This window comes from Canis lupus, chromosome 14, assembly GCF_011100685.1.
Source record: "Canis lupus familiaris isolate Mischka breed German Shepherd chromosome 14, alternate assembly UU_Cfam_GSD_1.0, whole genome shotgun sequence".
NCBI classification, from domain to species: Eukaryota; Metazoa; Chordata; class Mammalia; order Carnivora; family Canidae; genus Canis; species Canis lupus.
This window is the reverse complement of record NC_049235.1, coordinates 38,742,781-38,755,424: the sequence shown is the minus strand read 5'-3', so window position 1 is coordinate 38,755,424 and position 12,644 is coordinate 38,742,781.

Sequence of the window (12,644 nt, the reverse complement as noted above, 5' to 3'; positions counted from 1 at the left end):
CTATACATGAAGTGATACCCTAAAGTGCTAACATTGGTCATTCCATGGTCATCGGACGGGAATAGGGTAGAACCAGAGAGAGAGATTATTATCTTCATCCTATTAACATCTTTTAAAAGATGAGGAAAAAGGAAAGAAGGAAAAACGGGAGAAAAACATGCCTAAATCACAATAAAATTTGTAAGCCTGAAACCTAGAGTATATCAGAAAAAAAATGTTTTAAATATATATTACAAATAAAAAGGCTACAAAGTATAATCAAACCTATAATTCTTTAAATCTATAAAGCTAGGTTTTTAATGAAAGGTGAAAAGGTCTATAAATTCCATTTTTCCCTTAGCAGTTAAAAATAAGAAAATTCTGAGTTATGGAGTGATTGTGAATAGAAAAGAAAAATGTCTCTGTTATGACTGGGTGCTACAATTTTTCATATATACCACTGATATCTATACAAGGGGGAAAACAGACTGAGTAACAGTCCATCTTGTATTTTTGGCAGACTAAATGATTAACCATTTCACATCTGAGTCAGTCTCAATCCAATCAACTGTATGGAAATGAGTCACTATAATAGAAAAAGTACTTAACTCAAAAGGGTTCATTCATTAATCACATATCAACACACCAGAAAGATAATTTTCCTGCTTAAGTTCCCAGGCTCTACTTGCTCATTCATTCTTTCACCAGATATTTGTTGAACTCTTACAATGAGGCAGGCACTCTATAGGGCACTGAGGATAAAACTCTTTAAAATAAAGAGTATTGTTGATTGGAAGGGAAAAATTAAAAAATAAATAAATTAGCTCATGATCTAAACATTAACATAGATTTTCCACACAGACAAAAAAAAAAAAAAGTGCTGCAGGGATGGGGGCAAAAGGGAACAATTACATATCTATTCTAGGGCAAGTGGAAAACTCTTCACAGAAGAAGTGACACCTGAGCCAGGACTTAGGGAGATGTTGGAGTTCATTGCCAAATTTCCAATGAAATTCAAAACCTGAAAATGGAAGAGGCCAAGTTTACAAAGACTTCCATTAGGCCAGTATTTCCCAATGTGTTTATAGATATTATTTGGGAGAGAAAAAAAGGGGCGGGGGATTCCATGGTCAAAGGAAAGTTTAGGAAATGCTGGATTCTACAGCCTGAAAGTTTTCTGTACTGCAGGACTTCTCAGAACCCTTACATCCTCAAAATTTATACCAACAAAATACATGAAAAAGATACATCCAAGTGTGAACATTGGTTACTCCATGGTTATAGAACTGGGGTGGAGTGGAATCAGTGAGTACTATAGGAATCTAGAAAAGAGGGATAGAATATTCAGTAATTCCCAGGCTTAAAGAAAGTTCCCCTTTCTTTATAAAACTTCAGGGTTTACTTGTCTGTGTATACACTTTACAGCTGTATTCATCATCTGTACTTGTGGATTTATTTTCATGTGTGTTTTAGACTAAGATAAGAGAAGGTAATTGTATGCTCCACCAGTGAAAGTTCGAATCCCTACTAGAAAAAGCAGCAGACAAGTCTTAACATTTTATTATTATTCCCATCAACCCTACAACCATTCTCATTCCTGAAGCCTGTTATCATCTTACAGAATCTAGAGCCTCTGCCACCATTTTGTTTGGTGTCAGTGTTCAAAGAAGATCAGAGAATCCAGAGTAAGATGACTGAGTAATACATATGCATTTGATTGGTAATTATATCTGAGAATTAAACCAAATAGCAACCCAGCTATCACTTTTCTTCTTCGTATAATGACCAACAAAGAGATTAATAATCAGATCGCCCCTTCACACTCATTGCACATGTGTGTTAAACTATGCTTTTTCTATTTGTGAAAAGAAGTATAATTAGGTATATTTTAAGAAGTACTAAATATTAATAAAAGGGGGGAAATGCAGATGGTCTAGATAACACAGTAAAAGATGAATGACTCACAGTGTCACTATTTCTGTGAACAGAACCTCAGAAACTGCAGATAAAGACTCCAGGCCTGTGACACGACTCTATTTAAAGCATGTACTACCTGTATAATAGGCTGGAGAAGGACTGATCCAACTGATGGAGGGGGCTTTAGATCTATGACTTGCATTATCATGATGAATTCTATATTAATATTAAAGTTCTATCCATCCATCACATTGGAAATTTCCCTAGAGAGTTTTTTAACATTTCCCTGGTGGCTGCCTCAATATGTAAATCACTGCCATCCTGGGAGACCAATGCAGAATCTCTGCTTATAACTTTTTCTACATTACAGGGCTTTTCCCCCCATTTTATTTCTGTGCAAAGTGAGTTCTTTTGGATTTTACAAAGAAGAAAGTTGCTCCCTCTTCAGATTACCTGAGTCTGTATCACTCTCGCAAGCCCTCTAGTTTAGCTGTTCTGCATTGTTTCCTACTTCCCTTTTATTTGCTGATAGTAAAATTAGCAGCAGCAAGAGGTTTGCTCTGTAGGCTTAGGAAACTTGGCTCGAGCTGCTAGTACAAGCAATAAATGCTGGCCAGCTTATATTTTGTAGCCTGTAAAATGTTGGATACCGTAGCTCAGATTCTTTGGTCGGTGGCCACAGTCTGCAAATGTCACATTTCATCAAAATCACTTCGGCAACTGTTGTTCACAGGCCTGACCAAAAGGAGAGAGGGTGATGCAATCGGACCATGTGGGAGAGGAGTTGGAGTCTTGTGGAGTCTCTTGAGGGTGTATCAAGAACTGTGCTGCCCCAAGTTCTCAGGTGTGACAAAGATCTAGGGGTCTCCTTGACCGTAATTACAATAAGCTCCAAATTCAACTACTTTTGAGATTTGGGATTGGGGTAAAGGAAAAGAACAACAGGCCCAGAATCACCCACCAGGCCTGATTCTCTCTTCCGTGCCAGAAAGAAAATCTTGGAGATAGAAGATCATCTTCCACCAGCCTTCCAATTATACTCTTCTCCCTCCCAGCCTGCATCACTCTTCTTCCTCCCACCCCACCATTAACTCTAGAGGATAGTGAGAATAAAAGCAGAGCAGTAGCAGTGATCAGTAACTGACATTTAGGAGGATCATTCGGGGCTGATGACTCGCCAGCCCTGCTGAAGCATTTGCTCAACTTTCCCCCCAGATGGGCCATTCAGAAACCGTGGGCAGCTGAACACAGAGCGGGTGAACACTGACTAGCTGCCCTTCACCCGACAGCTTGCATTTATTCCGGAATGGGGCCAACCTACATCATCCTCCCTGACGCCAGCATTTTTCACAATTTGCCCTTCAGAAGGCTTCCAGGAGGGGGGCGAAGGAGAATGACTGGCACAACCCAGAGCATCTTGAATGTCCTTTACTAGTGTGTAGTTAAGGAGAGGGGTGTGGGACTAAATTGTCCAGCCTCCTAGATGGAGAGCGCCTACTGCAGGGAGAAATTACCTGGCAGATTTTTCATTCAAAAAACTTTATAAATTTTTTAATCTTACTCTTTCAAAATGAGCCATAAATGGGTCAAATGATACAGAATAGCAAAATGGATTTGGTATGAATTCTTTATAATTATGGAAATGGCAGCTTCCTTATTGGTTACATGAGTCACATAACATGTAATTCCCTGTCTTGGGTTATTAATAATGGATACACTGTTATCAAATTGTTTTAATGAACACTTCTAAAATACTTTCTGTCACTAAAAGCAAATATTTTATTGCAGACAGATCTATTTGTAGGACTGAACTAGGATGTCCCATTTTTACTACTTCTAATTTAGTCTAAGTATTGTCAAAAAATTGACAGAGAACAAGGAAGCTAATTATCAAAAGAATATGTGCTTATATTTGGAATTATGCACAAGAGCCTTATTTTTACTATCTCCAAAATAAACTTACTGATCTTATTATTCAAGGAAAGTCCATTATTTAAGGAGAAGGAATTTTGGACTGTTTCCAAAGACGACCCAAGTGTCAGACGGAGAATGGCAAGTCTGCCAACTTAATAGAAAAATAAACTTGCTTGCTCAAAAAGCAATGAACCATTCTACCCTGGGTCACAGAACTCACTCAACCTTGGTAAACACAGTAGGAAGAAATGAAGCAAGCCAGTATCACCACAGCAAAATAAAGGGTGTGAAACATTTAGGAAAGAGGCCTAAGTTAAAAAGAGTTTAGGACCATTTAGGGACCAAACCACCTGGTCTTGAAATTCTCAGGACAGTGCTTCATATCTGGTGCTGAGCATAATGGTGGAAACAGGAGCGCCTCCAAATGCCAAAGAGAAACACCTGAGCCAGGGCTGCTCTCACCTGCCAGGGGAGAAAGGGAATCTTACAGGCTCTCAACGTTGGCACTGCTTTTGATGGATATATGGAGAAATAGCTGGGAATTGTGCCCTCAGCTGCCCCTGGGGAAGGAAAGATCTCAAATTTGTTTTGTTTTGTTTTGTTTTTACCATCAAAGCCCCACATGAGCCACAAAAATATCTCACAAGAACACCTGCTTGCAAAAACAAAGACCCAGATGGCACAGATGAAAGCACTGTCTACTAGTATCACTGGGCTAGGACAGAGACCTCCTCAGCATCTTTAAAGAAAAACAGAGAAATGCCCACCAACAGAATGATCAAGCGGCTCTTTAATTGCAACTCAGAACTTAAGTTTTTCACCAGCTTGGAAAGCAGTTTTCCTCTGCATGGAGAATTGGATTCAGGAAGGGAAGAGTCCAGATTCTCCCTCACATTCTATCTATCCAGCTGTATTACACATTTTTATATGGTCTTCCCAGTAGCAACACCTACCCTCGACTCATTCACAGGTTTGCAATAGGATCTTCAACGTTAGTGCAATGTGACCCACCCCTGGCCATAAATGATTGGTTCAGGATGGGGCACGTTATCTAGACTGGACCAATCAGAATCCTCCCCCAGTTATTTTGAATCTGGAACTGAGATAAAGCAGTTTTTTATGAGGTTGCTGAAATTGAGAATATGTAAACTCAGAAGGGCTGGGCTGAGAGGTGGAAAAATCAAGATAGCAGTAGAAAGGAATGATGAAACTGATGCACTGAGAGAAGAAATGAGAATCAAGGAGAAAGTCCCAATGGTGATTTAAGTCCTGGGCTCCAGATGTTCTACGAGCCCCCATCCCATTCATAAGATATCCCCATATCCTCATAATAAATTCTCCATTTTGCTTAAACACATTAAAAATTTCAGTTACGTGCAACTGAGGAGCTCTGAGTAATATATCAGGTAAAGGAGAGACTAGTTTTGCAGCTGTGCCAATATGAAAAGCCTCAACTACAAAACATTTACAAGACTAGGAAACTGCTCAAGAGGCAGGGAGGTCCAAAGTAAGCCCACAGTGATTTTTCTCCCATTTCATCTCTCATCATGGCCAGGATTCTGGAACTCCTCTCCTTGGTTATTTTTATCCAAGTTAGATTAAGTTAAGATACTCATTAAGGGAAGTTTTGAAATGGTAAGTTTAAACGAGCAAATCAACCAAAGAATATGGAAGCATAAGAAGGGCAGTTCCACTGCTCTTTGAACTAGATGTTGGGGAATGGGGCATGGACAGAGGTGGTATTCACTGAAAGATCCACATCAGGCTCCTAGCTGGATGCTTCTAGATAGATGAATCAGAGAGGACTCCAACAGGGCCCATCAGCCAAAGCCCACCATCGCCTGGGTCATTCAAGCCTATGTTTACAATACGCTATTGTCCCTAGAGACGGTATGCCTGCTTGTACATCTAAATATGTTCTAAAACTTTTACCAGCTTTGTCTGTTTTCTTTATTACTGTTTATCAAAGGGTAAATATCTGATTTTTTAAATTCATCTGGTACAAAACTTAGTATAAAATTAAATCCATTAGGCATTCAATAAGATTACATTAATATTTATTTAGCTCATTTAACCTCCAGTAAGTTCTGAATTTTCTGTTGAGATCTCATATTTTAGAATCAGGAGATTGCCAGAAAATCTTCTCCTTTAATTAAATTTATACCCCCAAGTCACTATAGACTTAAAAGTATGCTTTTGAGGGCTCCTTTGGGAGAAGAAGGAGGCATTTCTGTTGCTTGCTTGGGATTGGTTGCATTTTATTTGTCATAGAAGTTGGTTGAGTTTAACCAGCAGAACTGCCATGTCGTAATTCCTGGCTATGTCATGGACACATCCTTCTAAAGGTCCAATAAAAACCAGTGTTGAAGGAAAATGTAAACCCCTCCTCAGTAGTGAAATCCAGCCACTGAGATCTAAGGGATACAGGCACCGATTGGCATACAGTATCCACATGAGCTCAGACCTAGAACAGAGAAGCAGGCAGTATGGACAAAGCCAAAGGACTGGTAAAAAAGAAGAGCAAAATCCAAGTGTCAATGTGTTAACACAGGAGCGGTCAGAGCTAGGGCAGCTTCTGCTAAGAACAGCAACTGCATGGCTGCTATGGGTCTTCAAGAACTCCTACCAGGAGTACTCAGGACCCCTGATCACAGTACATCTCTAGTAGCCCCCTATATCATCTCTTTTCAACAGAGATGAAAGAGCATCTAGAAAAGTCCACATTAGTGATGACACTCATTGTTATTAGTTGCTCATCTGCCCTTATTCCTGTTTGAGATGGGAAAACAGTTGTACTCAAAAACATCCTTCAAAACCCACATCAGTGTAGGCTTAAGCAACAAATTTCGTCCTCAGTGAAGATGTGTTCAGGCTAGTGGAAAAATCAGGCTACTGGATTCAACTAGGTCCTTCCTAAACTATTAAAAGTCTGAAATTTGGGCAGCTCGGGTAGCTCAGCAGTTTAGCGCCGCCTTCAGCCCAAGGTGTGATCCTGGAGACCCGGGATCCCTGCATGGAGCCTGCTTCTCCCTCTGCCTGTGTCTGTGCCTCTGTGTGTGTGTGTGTGTGTGTGTGTGTGTGTCATGAATAAATAAATAAAATCTTTTTTTTAAAGTCTGAAATTTTCTTTTTTTTTAAGGAAATTATTATTTAAAAAGGCACACACTTGGTAAAAAAAAAAAATTAAATTATTCTGCTCAGGTTAGAATAACAAGATGGCTACTTGCTTATTTTAAAAATATAAAGGCAAAACTGGCCAAAAAAAGAGGGGAAAAAAAATCCCAGGAAAGGTCTTGGTTTCCATTACCTATATTTGTATAAAAGCTATGTGTTGTTTTAACTAAACATCTGGTCTTTGTCCCTCATGTAGAGAATTCTGAGTTTTCTTGACACTTTGGCAAGAGGTACCATAACCCCCTGCCAGGCCAGTAAAAATCACACATTTTTCCTGCAAAGAAAAAAATGTCAATAAAAATGAAACATTAAAAAGCATAAAAGCCCGAATTGGAAAGCTGTGCTGTAGAGAGGCTGCTTCCTAATCAGCCTTGCACAATTGCTTTAAAAATTCTTTAAAACATTACCACTCCATATCGTTGGAAAGATTTAATACTGAAAAGTTTGTTCAGTATATTGTTCTAAAATATGTCCTTTAGACATAGGGACTTTGCGGTTTAATCAAACTTCTAGAATAAATCTTATGAATTAATTTTTATAATTATTTAATGTGTATTCCTGTACAAACTGATTCTTTAAGTGACTCCAACTTGAATTGAAATTCAACTGCTTTTACTATGTGGAGGAATCATCTTTGTCTCGCGTTCACATCAGCACCTCCAAGGCCCTGGCATTGTACTCTGTCATAACAAAAAAGCAGAGAAGTAAATACAATCCTACTATTAAAATATGACAAGCTCATTATAACAAGCCACCCATAAATCTTGAAACAAAGGCACCATCACGCATTTTTAAAATAGTAATGTTATACAATTTGCATGGGATATTTTATTTGGAACCAAGGCAGGTATTTCTTTGTCTCTGTGCACAATACACTGAAATGTATTATAAAGCAATGTCACCACCCACCTCTAAAGGGGGCCTGAAATTAGTTAACAAATGGTTACAAAATACTTTGCAAACACGCAATGCAAAATAAGACTACAATGCCCATGAAGTCTTCTGCAGAGTGCAACAACTGGACTATGCTTAGATGGAGAAGAAAGAAACCATCAAGATGCAAATGCCCTGGAAGTCAACTGCTGGGCTGAGGATGAGGAACAGGGTTCTCTAACAAAATTCTTCTGGATATTTAACATTTACCACCTCTTTGGTAGAGCTCTCCGTGGCCTTATGGGGTATAGATCAATGTGTGGAGGAAGCTAGCTCTACTGCACAAAAACTTTTTTTTTTTTGCACAAAAACTTAAATAAAAAATTTGCAGCTCATGCCACAAAAACAACCACTTACTTTAAATATTGTCCTAGAGATGCAGATAAACTAGAACCTTACAAGGTCCTAAGCAACTCAAGTCAGCTCAGTTCCTGATTGGTAGAAAGGATCTGTCCCCTCCTCTTACTGTCTGCCAGAGGCTGGGGGGCATCTAATGGGCAAGGAAAAAAAATAAGTAATTAGAGAAACCTTTTTCTATCCTTAGCCAGGGGATCAGGGGAGCCTATGAAGTCTGCCTACTGGAAGACCCTGAAGCATCATCAGGAAGCCCTCTTTTGAGCTGTGTCATCCCTTTACACACCCTTTCTGGTGTTTGGATCCATTTACACAGCAAGATCCATCAGAAAATATTGAACTTAATCAAGCTACATGTTGCACTGTAACAGGATAAACCGATGCTCACATTCAACCTACTTATACCTGACTGTTCGTGTATGAGTCTCAGTCTGGGAAAGCCTTAGATGTGAATCCTCACCAGGAAAATGTTAAGATGTTAAGATTTCTGGATAACCCAACAAACTTAAGCTCTAATAATATATAAGTCACAGGAAAAGGAAACTCTGGTCAACAGCCAAAACTGGAGAAAACAATTAACAACCACCTTCAATTTTAACCCTTATTCCTGAGACACCTGGGTAGCTCAGTGGTTAAGTGTCTGCCTTCAGCTCAGGTTGTGGTCTCGTAGTACTGGTGTTGAATCCCACATTGGGCTCCCCTGGAGGAGCCTGCTTCTCCTCTGCCTATGTCTCTTGTGTGTTTTTCATGAATAAATAAAATCTTTAAAAAAACAAAAAAACTTATTCCTAATACCAGTAAAAAATGTGTTCATTCATTTAGAAATAAAATGTCCTGAGCAACTGTGAGATAGACAATGGAAATGCCACTATGTTCTACACAAGCAAGGCTCTGCCCTGACATAGTTTCCCCGAGCAGTACAGGGGGAGGGGAGGCAAGGTATGGTGTAGGACACGTCCTAGCGAAAAAGCCACCACCAGTAAATACAGCAAGAGGCTGCAGCTGGAGGTCAAGTGAGCTGGAGGTCAAGGGAGACTTCGTGTAACACGTGATGCCTCAGCTGAGACCCAAACGATCAAGAGGTATAAGAAGGAGAGAAGGGAGTGGACGAATATTACATGCATCAGAAAATCATGAGCAAAGGCAAAAGAAATCACATCCATTTGGAAGAACAGAAAGAAGTTTGTCAGAAAACACAGAGGTGGTAGGGAGTGGTGGGAGAGACAATGCGGGAGACGTAAGGAGACTATACAAAATGAAAAGTGGGCCTAGGTGAATCCAAGAAAAATGGGAAATCACTGAAAGGTTTTAAAAAAGAAATCACAGATATGTTCTACTTTGTAAAAATGCTTCTGATTACTCCATGGAGGAAGAATTGGAGAGGGCCAAGGAAAAGGTCTAGGCAAGAGAAAATAGTGAACCAAGTACTGGAGATGGGGATGGAGAGACGTAAACAGATTAATTAGAAGTTAGAGGAGGCACACCTGGGTGGCTCAGTGGTTGAGCATCTGCCCTTGGCTCAGGTCGTAATCCCGGGGTCCTGGGATCGAGTCCCATATCGGGCTCCCCACAGGGAGCCTGCTTCTCCCTCTGCCTGTGTCTCTGCCTCTCTCTGTGTCTCTCATGAATAAAGAAATAAAATTGTAAAAAAAGAAAAAAAAAGTTAGAAGAGACCAGGCTTGACCGGGCAGACTGGCAAAGTGAAAGCACATTCATAATGCTTGGATTCAAATAATCCTGGCTCTGCCATTTGTAGTTGCTTCATCCTTCTGCACCTTAGTCTTCCTTTCTTGAAAATGGGAATAATAACAATAATAGTAGTAGCTACTTATGGGACTATTATGAAGGCTAAACAAGTTAATTCACAAGGTACATAGGACAGTTCTTGGCATGTGGCAAGCGCTCAAAAAAAATACTGTCTGTTATTATTGAATGTGATAGCTCAAAAACTAGAAACTAGCTGTTTATTAACTCTAGAATGGGATGAGGGAGAAAAGGGGAGAAAATAGTTGTGAATCTCTCAAAGAATTTGGGCCTGGTCAAATGTAGTGACTATGCCAGTTAATCTATTTATTGCCTCTCAGCTCCAAATCTGCTCTTCATTTCATGCTCTGAGATAATAGAGATGGACCCCACAAGCATTTTATCCTTTACAGCAGGCATAATTTTAAGCTTCGTCAGTAAACAGCACTAGAGGGGTATACTACAGGAGGAAGGGACATCTCCTGGCTCGAATGGGTTTCCATTTGCTTCTTTTTGCTCCTACACATGGCTATCAGTGGTGCACATGGGGGGCATCTGTAGTACTCAGCCCCATGTGGTTTCAGCGGCAGATTCCCACTGAGTCTCAGAAATATCCCAGAAAAAGCCTTCCCAGCCTTGACCCATTGGTACCCCGGAAGCATATCTCCCACCTGTGACTACAGACAGGCTCTGGCCTGGAGCAACCTGGCATGCTTCTCTGCCATCTATACTTTCTCCAATATGGTTTGAATTCCTATCAGCTTATCCTTTCCTTGGATACTCTCCCTTGGCCCTCCACGTATTCTTTCTCATTTCATAGTTAACCCAGATTATCATTAAATTCTTTATGTTGTTTAAATTACTATGTTATTTTCTATCTCCTGATTAGACCCTGACAGAAACAGTATTGCTCATTGAAATGGGAAACATAGGGAGAGAGACAGGTGTGAAAAAGATAAATTCCAATTTGGACACAGAGGACTTGAGATGCCTGTGAGGCATCCCTATGGCACTATCTGGTAGGAAGCCAAGGATCGGGGTTGGGGGGAGGGGGTCTAAAGCTCAGCAGAAGTGTCCAAGCTGGACAGAGAAGCTTAGATGTGAGTAGCCCTCAGGTCACTAAAGTCTCCGTTAATGAAGCATGTATGCAAATGCCACACATACAGAAGATAGTTTTTTTTTTTCATTTTTTGTATGTCCCTATGCCTCATCAAGAATCCCTAAATATGCTATGTATGTAGGAGCACAATTCATCAAAAGATTTATAGTGATTTCACACCGTGTGTGTCAGGTCATGTTGTTTTGTATCAGTGTTTTCAAAGCTCACTGAAAATACAGTTGAAAAGTGCCAAGCTCTATGTTAATAAGATAACTCTAATTATGCTCCAAACTTGGAAGTTTGAACCTGGTGGAGGCAGGGGAGTAATTAGTCATATCGGCTACACTAGATGCTGACTGCAATCAGAAAAACTCATAGATGTGCCAAAATCCCAAGTAGCAGTACTGAAAATCGGTGTCCTGCTAACGTCTGGAACAACCAGATAACAAACACACTTTGAGAGAGACCCAGGCTGATCCCTTCCACTTTTTCCAGGATGTGAATTCAGCCAACATAACTTGCTCCTTGCTTCACCCATTTCTCAAAAGTTTGGATCTACTGACCACAAAAAAAGGAAGTTCCATCAGCAGTTTGCAAAGGAACAATTTGAAAGAGAAATGCATTAAATCCTCAGGGAAATTAAACCCAAATAATCCAATAACAGTGTTACAAAATTAACCCTAGACTATGAATTGAATTAATTGCCTCCTACTGTGGGGATTCTTGGCTAGCACAGACCAAAACAAATGAGGCCAATGATGTCAACTGCCTTCAGAGAGGACTGTGGGCAAGTGCGACCTCAGGGCACCCAAGAGTTTACCCTTTGTTGTATTTCTCATTTATTCTGGAGATCTATAATACAGAGAAAGTCTTCACGTCTGCCCATCACAAACCTCAAATTATGGTTAGTTGCGGAATTGGCTCGAGGTGGCTCTAGAAGTAGCTAGAAATCAATCACTCTAAGGTCTTTTCTCCTGAGAGGGATGAATGGGCAGATGGGAACAAGTAATGATTTCTCTAGAATCCAGGCAGTCTAATGATAAGGAAGGTTTTTAACAACACCAGTCATCTGCTCCAAAAGAGATTCGCTTTGGCATTTCAGTAAATAAGCATTTATTTCTATAAATTCTTTTTTTTTTTTTATTCCATGATGTCAGTATGCCTGTGGCAGTGCAAGATTACCTAAATAATATGAGCCAGGGGAGCAACAAAATTAGCATGTGTGTGACTTACCAAACCTCTGCTAGGGTTCTTAAGGGCTCTGCAGAGGAAGGTAGGATACAGCATCATCACGGAAATACAATCCCAGTGATTTATACAGTTTTGCCAAATAAGGCCCACAGGGCAGATACAAAAGGCCTGTAACTGCCTCCAGCTTCTCCTGAGACAGCCAGTTTGTCAAAACGCCTAGCACATGGTCTTATGCCCACCTTTCACGTCGCAGCTGACATTTACTCCTGAAGCTTTAATAACCAAACAGCATTTTAGAAAAAGTTAATTAATGTCATTTTATTTGGGTATTATGTGACTT